This window comes from Lutjanus erythropterus, chromosome 19, assembly GCF_056507025.1.
Source record: "Lutjanus erythropterus isolate fLutEry1 chromosome 19, fLutEry1.hap2, whole genome shotgun sequence".
NCBI classification, from domain to species: domain Eukaryota; kingdom Metazoa; phylum Chordata; class Actinopteri; order Lutjaniformes; family Lutjanidae; genus Lutjanus; species Lutjanus erythropterus.
This window is the reverse complement of record NC_139335.1, coordinates 10,548,783-10,557,073: the sequence shown is the minus strand read 5'-3', so window position 1 is coordinate 10,557,073 and position 8,291 is coordinate 10,548,783.

Genomic DNA, 8,291 nt, shown 5'->3' with positions numbered 1-8,291 from the left:
GCAGCTATTGTTCCTGGGATTCACACCACACAATAATGTCCAATGTATTACCCTTAATCCTACCTGTACCCACAGAACCCAGATATATAGGCTTGTCTTTGCAATATCTAAGAGGTGCTTTATTCTATCAGAATAAAAGAAATCTTCGTGACTCTCTCAATCAGTTTATTCCTAATGACCAGTGGAGGTAGGATTCCTGTAACTCTGTATTCGAGTAGAAGTACTGTTACTGTTACTGAAATATTACTCAACTACTGGTGTAAAAAAAACTTAAAGATTCAGAATGTATTTAGTGTCATCTAGCTGTGAGTTTGCCTACATTTCCTTGCATGTAGGAGAACCTACGGCGGCCACTAAAGTCACCAACGGCCATATCTAGATTCATTGTTTGGTTTGTCCATTCTGGGCTATCTGTTCAACCCGTGCTCATCTGTTTCACTGTGACGTTTGTTTTTGCAGTAGTTATTCTTGGGGTTCCCTAAGGTGCCTACTCTGTGTAGTTAAATATGTTCAGATGATGGTTAATGATATGGCTAATTTCAGAGGAATTCACCACAACATCTCGGCTTTGAAAGCAGCTATCAACAGTTTTGTAATCATTTTTCTGCTGTGTTGCAACATGTTTGCTTTTCACTTGAAACAGAATGATTCATCAAGGCTGAGCTTTCTCTACGTGTTGAGCATTTTCTTTAAAAACACACACACACACACACACACACACACACACACACACACACACACACACACACACACACACACACACACACCTGGGCATTAGCGGCCTCTGAAAGTCAAGATCACACTTAATCCTCTGTGTTGCCATGATGCAAGCTGGATGCAGGAATGCAAAGTATTCAGCTCTTTCAATGTCATAGTTTTCATTATGGAGGAGTGAACATCTTATGCAGTGTCTGGACAAACAGCAGCTGCATATTTCACTTTCTTCTTCAGAGATGTCCGACTTTCAGTGTTAACATTCCATTTAAATTATTTCAGGGCCATAAGTCAAATGTAAAATGAATGAATCTGTACAATTAATCTAATTTAGGAGTAGAACTTCTTTTTGGTTATGAAATCCATTTGAGTTTAATATTAATTTTTGAAAATACACAGCACTTATTAAACAACCTCATAGATTTAGTTTAAACCAGATAATTACATAAACCAAATAATTACACTAAATGTATTTTATTTCATTTTGTTATTTTATTTTACTTGGGAAAGGTCAGAGCGCATAAATTAACATGAGCACTTGAGGCCATCATGTAAATGTACCACATTTAGCTATACAGGCTAATTCTCATCTGTAGTCCCTGGCAGGTTGATGGCATATACAACATTAATAATTACAAATAGTAATACATTCATGATGACATAACCATATACAAAAATATTAAAGAAAACTTACTGTGCAAAGGCACATAAATACATAAACACAGAGCTCCCTTGGCGTCACTTTAGCAGTGCCGTTGTTGTCCATATTCCACAGAATAATCTGCACCTACAGTCCAACAAGAGTAAGTGTCTCAAACACCTGTGGAGGTGGCCAGGGCCTGCTGTATTATGCTGGTGCCAGTGCAGTGACCCACTACACAATGAATAGGCTGACCTAATGATTCTTATGTCAGTGTCATATCCAGTAGTGACAGTTTCAGTGGTGGAGTCCATTCCGAACTCCTGTGCTTCAGCTCAAAGTTCAGGCTGATGTACCAGGAGTAATTGGACATGCAGCAGTTTGCTCTCCAGGCTGCTCCTGGTGGTGTCTCAGTCTATGAGGTTGGTTATGTACGGGTTAGTTTAGGGTTTGTTTCAGTCTACTTGTGTGCCTTTCTTCCCTTTTAAGAAACTACAATATGTACTTGATCTTTCCAATATGAGTGTGATTTTCCAGGTCCTCTGCACTCCGACAGACTCCTCACAAGGACCTGGTCTGCTTGATGGTTTTGGACGCTGTGTCATACGCTTCGTTCATTTGCTGAAACCGTGTTTGAGGATATTCCTGGTGGGAGTTACATCCTTCCTCATCATTTAGGCAAAAGGTCAAATAAATCCGCAAATTTGGCTTTCTCCCAAACAGCAAATAAAAAGGAGAGTAACCAGTTGCTTCACTGGTTGTGAAGTTATTAAAATGTACAATTTTATTCACTTTTTCACTCCAATTTCTCCTTTTCCTGTCACCCAAGGTCCACAGCATAAAAAACAAGGTGAGATTACTTTTTCAGTTGAGTTTCCTTGTGAAGGGAATTTGCAATGCCAGTGTATTTTTGCAGCAGCTGTCTGAATAACAGGTTCTCAAACTCTTTGCCTTGAACGTGGTGTACTTTGGCAGGAAAACCAAATTTCAAGGCGTTTTCTCTTCTGCTATTTTGCCTATTTTATTATGGGTTGGACAGACAAACTTAGTAAAGTCGTCTATCACTAAAATATATTCATATGCTCCCATGCTTTTGCTTTTCAGCCCCAGGCTTTCTTACATTTGACAAGAGACCTCACATCCTCACTATGCTGTGTGAATGTTCTGTTTGAGACTAAGAAATCGTATGGAATGCATATTTTATCACTGAGACCTTCAAGGCTCTCTGCCATACTACGTTAGAAAGCTGAGGGTACATTTCTGAGGCCAAATGATATTCTGTTCCTTCCATACAGACCAATCAGGGTTGTGAAGGCTGAATTGCTTCGAGTATTTGCTGGTGCTACTTGACGGTGAGTTCTGAGACTACATTTCGTTCAATTCGTTCCGCCTCTTTTGCGCTCCGCACAAACTTGTTTACCTGCATGCAACCAAAGCTCACTCAGGCATGATCGGTCAGTACTACTGGGACTACAAATGGATTACAAATGGACTACAAATGGAAACCAGAAAAACTCCTATATCTTGTCCCTTGCTTACAGATTCTGCACTCATATGCAGAAACCTGTTTAGCGAGATAAGCTGGTAAGTGGCTCCAGCTCCCCAAGACCCTCTTAGGATTAGCAGGTATAGCTGTTTGATAGATGGAGATAATTTTGAGTCGCTCATCTGATAAAGGTTTCTTTCTCATTTCAGGTGTCATTTTGAGATCTGTTTTGACAGGGCAGCTGATGCACTTTTTTGTCCTCCTGGGAGTATTTTTCACTGGGTAGGCAACATTATCATCAGTGGCACCCTGAATTAGGTTTAAAAGCTTAGTAGTAATTTCTGAGCTGAGCTGCTCTTTCACTGGGCCGAACCCAGTCCTCCCTATCTCTCATCATCTCCTTAGCAGCCCTATAGACCCCTTCTATGTTGATTGATTGAACATTTTGAGATTTTTTTGTGTTTTGCCTTTAATTTTGATAGAGACAGCTGAAGACATGACAGGAAAGGGGGCAGAGAGAGAGGGGACGACACGCAGCGAATGAGCCACAGATGAGAGTCGAACTGGCGGCCACTGCAGAGGACTGATAGCCTCAGTACACCAACTGAACTACAGGGGCGCCCCAACATTTTGACATTTTTTGTGGGCAGGGCTTCGGTGGGGGCTGAAAAATTCCCTAGACATGTTAGCTAGGGCTGGGTGTCTTAATGTCTTAATGTGATACTGATACGAATGGAGTACTTCATTTTCCTAGATCCTCATTCTCCAGGACTGTGTTAGAAACAGAGACAGAAAGTGTTACCTTAAAAAGTTCACATTAACAAATGGGACCAGACTGGATGACCCATTCACACTAATTCAATGGATGGACGAGATTTCTACAATTGCCATTGGGTTGTGCAATTGAGAACTTTGCCCGTTGTTTGTTTGTTTGTCTTTGGGTGACTTTTGTCATTTTGTTTTGCTAATTTAATGGTCTCCAGAGTGACAAGTGCTGCTCAGCGCTGCTCTGGCTCAGGATGCTGCTGTTGGCCAGTGGACCCTCACTGAGCTGGGAGGACGAGTGAGAGGAAAACAGCCTGTAGAGCCAGACTGTTTTCACATCTAACACAGCAAATTAAAGATTTATTTCGACCAAACCAGAGTTGGTGGTTGTTGAACAGTGGAAAGACTGGGTTTTATGTTGTTTTATGTTGTTTCTGTCTGTCATATTTGTACGAGGTGTGTTTCACAGAGTTAACAAGGCAATTAAAGCTCGTCTTAGTTTTTGTTTGACCATAGCTGTTTCCATTGTTTTGACTGGCAGTGGCAGCTGGTGTGTGATAAAACTTAAATTTCGAGCCATTTCTACTCAGATTCTGGCATCCAACAACACAGCACGATCACACTGTAGCTTGGTTATGTGACCTACTACTCTGTGTTTGCGTTCAGTTTTTGCCCTAATTTTAAGTCACACCATGATGTAATCATGACATCCACCCAAAAATGATCTATTATGGGTCTTTGCACTATGTCCTTGCTCATTAGTACTGGAAGTAGTATCTCATCATACCCTGTTGTTTTAGCTTTTGGAACACAGAAACTGAGACTAACTTCAACTCAGCACTGAAGGGGATTTCTAAGCTGCTGGCACCTCTTAAATCCGGCAGTTTATCATCACTTAACAGGTCAGTGATGGGATTGATTTTTACATCAGGTAAGTTTTGGACTGCCATGCCTCACTCATGACAGATACTTGTGCTTCTGTGTCCAACAGGGCTTGACCCTTAATGCAATTCATTTTGCACCAGACAAGACACTTTCTGCCTCCCAGCTCTGCAACTTGTTTGCATTTTGTATGAGGGTTGTATGAGTGAGAGGGCTGGTCTTTATGTTTCAAAATGCACTGAAGGGGTTGAGTTGGCAGTTTTTTCTTTCCCACCTGCCTTATGTGAGGGCTCTGTGGGTGAGTTCAAGTTGTATCTGCAGCAATGTGTTTCACTACCACTACTACCTCATATCCACAACATCAATTGCGACTCATCTTCGTCTTTTGCTTGCAGTATTGTGCCACAGACAGTTTACTCTCAACCAGTGTGTGCAATAGGGAGTATATGACTTTGTAAATGTTAAAGTATATTATTAAACAAAGTGTTCTATTAAAGGAATTGGACATGTAATTAAAAATAATTTTACATGTCTCCTGAATCTTCCTGTTTGCTTGAAATAGTCTTTTTCATGATGTTTTAGATCTATTTGCTGTGGTTGTCTGTTGTATGGACGTCCTTTGAAGCACCGACTCAGCAACAACAATAATGTGAAGCATTTCGAAGTGGAAAAATTCAGAGCGAAGTTATGTGACAGGACACACTTGCTGCTTCAAGGCAAACAGTTCTTAAAAAAGGTTGAAGCGCAAAAGTGAAAGAAGATGGTTTTCTAAAGGATTATAATGATGAAAGTGCACTTATACTGTATTAACTGAAAAGTGAAAAAAACAGAAGAGGTTCGAGGAGGTTAAGGTGAAACCACTCAAATAGAAAATTCGGATACTCAATAACCAGCCTCTGCCTCCTTCTTACTCTTTATTATTTCAGTTCACCTGCTCTCAGTTCTCATAAAAGTCACATTTGACATTAAAACAACAGAAGCATGCAGAAAAAGACCTACAACCAAAGAAAACATTCAATGAAACAAAACATTCAAGGTTTGGAGCCTGTTATCCTTCCCTTTCATTGCGGTATTTACTGAGCGAACCCAACAAAGACCATGGAGCTGATCAAGTGTGGAGGGTTTATTTAAGGTAAACAAATAGGGGATGAGAGGCAATGAGAATGAGGCTGAAGCAGGCAGCAGGTTGGCAGGTGAGGCATGGGATACAAACGCATTCATCAGAGGCATAAACCAAGCATGAGGAATAGTTCGTAGAATATACAGAGCCAGAGGAGTAAAACAGTACAGACAATGGTGTGGCATTGAGTAAAACAAGAATCGGGGTTGATATACTGCAATGCTAGTGAGCTGATGAAAGGCAGGTGAGCAAATTAGAGGAGGTGATGAGTAGATCAGTGACAGTTGTGTATAATGAGCAGAGGGGGGAACCAGGAGAGTGAGGAGAGAAGACCACATCACCTTCACTTCCCTTCAGTCCTCGGTATAAAGTCACAGCAAATGTCACATGGAGGCCACTTGGAGAGTGTTCACTCTGAGCCCAAATTATCGTGGACATGGGCCAAACTAAATCATCAAAGTACATGTGAAATACATTTTTCCCAAAGATGGTTTCTGTCATTTAGATAGCGCTTGTCAAGTTCTTGTTTGTTCAAGTGTGAATGCTGAGCAACGTATCCACTAGAGGGCGCTTCTCAGAGTCAAAATTTACCCTAAAGAAGAAGAAGAAGAAGAAGAAGAAGAAGAAGAAGAAGAAGAAGAAGAGTCAACAGTTTCTGATTACAACAAACATGGCAGTGCTGCAGGAGGCTGTGTGACAATTAATTACATCACAACATATGGAAGTTGATTTCTTTTCACAAACTTACAACAATGAACGTGATCATTTATAATACTCTAGAAGTATTTAGAAATACTTTAAAAATTCTTAGCCATGTCCTGTGGTCATGTCTCCTTGCCTCCACAACTTCCAGTAGTACTGCTCCATTTCATCCATATCAGAAAAATCCTTGTGCACGTTTTCAGAGAATGTGCACAAATATAAAGTATGGACAGAAGGCTCCATCTGTATCTGTATGCAAATCTATCTGTATCTTACACTTTGCTTAAATGAGCCTTGAGACAGACAGGCTGTTGTGCTGTTTGTAAGTAATCAGACCAGGTTTTTGTTTCCAGATATCTCTAAATCTCCTGCATGGATTGCTCTATAGGTACGCTAATGACATGACTTTCTAACACTCAAGCATCAAAAGTAAAAAAAAATAAAAAGCTTGTTTAGAAACCTCCTTCCAAAGTGCCAGCAGATCATTTATTTCAGCGTTTGTGCACAGACTATTGTTCTTTGTGTCGTCCTCCAAACTGCTCTTGTGCACTTCCGTCATTTGGATTTGACGTTGTCATTGTGTGTCGCATTGTAAATGAGGCAAAAGATGAAAGAAATCAGATTTGAGCGGACGGAGTGGCTGGAAGGGATGTACTGGTAGAAATTCAATCACATTAAAATAAATAAATACCTTAAAACTTTGCCTATATTTGCAAATATCACTTGGACACATGGAAAATTGAAAGAAAGAAAGAAAAACACTGGGGCACTGACGTGGCACCATTTTTGATTAACTTATGTTTATTGTAAATTGAAGAAGGATGTAAAAGAGTAGTATATATAGTAGTATAGGTGTATGTATCTGAGATTCAGTGCTTCTTAGACAGCAGTCTTTGCTCTCTGGGGTTCAATGCTACACTGCTGCACTGGACTCCAGGACATAAACAAGTGGCTTTTTATGAAGTCATCTGTCAGCGCTGTTGAGCTGGCCACCAGACAGCATCATTTCACCTGTAGCTCATGTTGAATGATGACAGAAAATGTAACCAGCTCCAAAAAGTTTGATTTGGACTCGGACACAAGCAGTTCCTTTTTCGGACTGTCATTTTTCACTCTGTTGTCTCTCTTGTTTCAGTTCAGAGTGTAAGAAATAAAAATAAATTATGATAAGATTAGATAACCACATCCCTCAACCCCATCAATACATGCAGCAGTGAGAAAACAAGCAGTGAAATGAAACAGAATTATTAATTACTGAGGTTTTAACATCAGTTTTGGTTCTTGGCTCCTGCCATGCAGCCTACCAGGTTATCAAATCAGTCTTCAATGAAATATAATCAGCAATCATGTGATCACATGAGCCCCATTATGGCCAAAACAGCTGAAATATAAAACAAAAATATTGGAGTTCAAACTGTTTAACAGCTCAAAGGAACAGTGAGACACCTGAAACAGAAACTACAATACAGCTCTAACACTTTCCCACTTGATTGGTTTGATGTGTCACTAACACTGTACATAAGAGATTGGCATTGAACTGCAAGGAATATGGACTCATTACTGTTGTTCAAGGACAACAAAGAGATTTTTTAAAATCTATGTATTTCTTGCTTTACTATAAATCTCTTCCTGAGTATCTAATTTCTGAAAACCTTTTTTTTTTTGCTTTTTGCCTCATAATCTGTCAGCATTTGTGGGTGAGTGGTTCACTTTTTTGCCATTTTCACAGAGGCCTCAGTCTCACGGACTTCAGAAGCAATAGAATTAATTTGCAGTTAATGATTAAAGTTCCATAAATTGCCAATCAATCCTGTTAAGTGACTCTTTGCTTTTACAATAACCTCACATAGTGACTTTACTGCTGTACCAGTACTAAAGCTTTCACTCTTCACTCCACACATACACTCACACACACACACACACACACACACACACACACACACTTCAGAAAAACTCCCTCACCTACTTAAAGTCTGCTCACA